Source organism: Bactrocera latifrons, unplaced genomic scaffold, assembly GCF_001853355.1.
Source record: "Bactrocera latifrons isolate USDA-ARS-PBARC rearing strain unplaced genomic scaffold, ASM185335v1 scaffold_37, whole genome shotgun sequence".
Taxonomy (NCBI): Eukaryota; Metazoa; Arthropoda; class Insecta; order Diptera; family Tephritidae; genus Bactrocera; species Bactrocera latifrons.
This window is the reverse complement of record NW_017537012.1, coordinates 971,263-973,493: the sequence shown is the minus strand read 5'-3', so window position 1 is coordinate 973,493 and position 2,231 is coordinate 971,263. Positions and strand designations below refer to the sequence as shown.

The window sequence follows — 2,231 nt, the reverse complement described above, 5'->3', positions numbered from 1 at the left end:
CCTACAAGCATTACACAACATTCCCTATAAAAAGAAATATTAAATAAGTAATATATACAAATAAATCTGCGCTTGTCTGCTCATTTCGAAATAAAAACTGCCACATTTTACTGCCAACTGAATTATTCAACACATTACAAATTTCAATTGCATTTGACATATTTCAGCAAATCTCTGCAACAGCCAAATGAAATGTTGAATAAATTAAAAATAAAGATACAACCAAAGAGATAGTGAAAAAATGGCAAACTGTTTTCAGTAAAATAATGCACAAATGTGCAATCAATTTGGAAATAGAACAAAACTTTGCTGTAGATAACAAAATATACACGAACGCATTTCAAATTTAATAACACTAAAAGCATAACATATTTAATGTGTTTTTGCAGCTTTGATGAAAATAATATATTATAAAGAGATGGGTTAAGCTGGTTAAAATGCTCTTGTTGATGCGCTGAATGAAATATCACACAGATATTCGGCTTTTGGAAAATTTAAGTTTAAGTTAGTTAAGTGGTTATTAGGCAACGATAACATCCAAAACATATCCTATAGTTGACGCAATATTTCAGTTTAAGATCTAACCTAGTTGTKTTATAAGCATGGCGATTTCTCTTAGTACAAATAATTGTCCATTTTTTCCGCTTGCCATATCCACACCTACTCTTCATTAACCTAAATTTCAACCTAAAAAAATCGAAATTTTCAACAAAAAAAAAAAAAAAAAATTGACGAAAAAAAGCAAGACCAACTTAACAGCTGACAAATCAGACGGCGCCAAATCAAAATGTTAAGGCTACAGCCAGGCATCCATAGTCACTCAGACGGTCACATTGCAAATGATAAACGTTGCGCAAATATTGGCTATGCAAATAGAAACGGGCAAAAGGCCATGAAGCTAAATGGAAGGCGTGAMAACTGGCAGCAAGTGAGCACCACACTCATATTGCCGACATTATATACATATGTATATMCATAGAGGTATATGGACACATATGTGRAATTTTTAGAAATTTCGAAAGTGCAAAAGATAGACAGTTGTTAGAATACGTGGCAAATGAGTCATTTTGTATACGAGCTCTATTGATATGCTACTATTCATCTTCAGGTATATGTTATTAAGAGTTCCACTCCACTCATTCTTACTCGTTACTGAATTTATCTCTCATCGTATCTGCTCCCTCTTGAAGATAATTTTTTTTTACACTCCCACCTTACTTGCCTTAAGAAAAGCGCATATAAATGTCAACATCTGTCAACAATTTAAAATTAAACAAAGCAAATCTCACTACAGCGGCTGTCGTAACTCGCACATATTTCSTGCGCTTTTGTCAAGTACCTACAGTCACCAAAAAAGCATATACYCTGTCTCACACCAAACACCTAAGCGAAAGTTCACTAGTTGTTAAATTTACTTGTCGTTCGAATCAGCGCCGATTCTCATAGCTACTCCCAGCTAAGCATACAGTCATTCAGTYGTTAATAGATTTGTGTGTATTCATGCATATTTACACTGCTTTTATGCTATCGACCGGAATTGAAAGTAGAATTTTCTGCAAACAAAAACCAATTGAAGTCAATTATTGTTTATGTAACTAATTTTATTTAAATATACGAGTCAGTCAAATGTTTGCCACCAGTGGCGCTGTGTGTGTGCGTATAATGAGCGAAAGCGAATGACAAAAATGTTAGCAGGGGGTTTAGCGAAAGGAGGAGTGAGAGAGTATGAATGAAAGCAGTAATAAGTGAGATGAAAGAACGGTTTTGACAAATGTTCATTTTTATAATATTGAAAATGTTTCAAAATTTTAAGTTAGTGCGGAATGAGAGTTTGATGTTTGATATACAAAAAATTAATACATGAGTCATTTCATAATTAAAAACTGAGCTTTGAAAAATTAATGCTCATTTCATGTGTAAAGCAACAGAGAAGAAGTTAAAAATGTTTTTAAAAAATTAAAAATCTTTGTTTATTTTTTTTTTTAATAACTATCTTTAATATTTGTATTTTTGAAAAGGGTCTGTAGGAAATCTAATTATACTTTTAAGAATATTTTAAGATTTTAAGAACAAGAAAAACTTTTTCCATTTTCAAAAATTACACGAAAAAATAAAAAAAAAAATTTAATTTATGGGTAAAGATTTTAAGAACAAGAAAAACTTTTTCCATTTTCAAAAATTACACGAAAAAATAAAAAAAAAAATTTAATTTATGGGTTTCTTTATTTATA

General features: G+C 30.9%; 1 protein-coding gene across 6 annotated transcripts in view; it reads right to left on the bottom strand.

The window, feature by feature from the left end:
• LOC108971988 (CUGBP Elav-like family member 4) overlaps nt 1-2,231 on the bottom strand; it is a 755,092-nt gene that overhangs the window by 719,580 nt on the left and 33,281 nt on the right. The gene's annotated exons all lie outside the window — the stretch shown is intronic.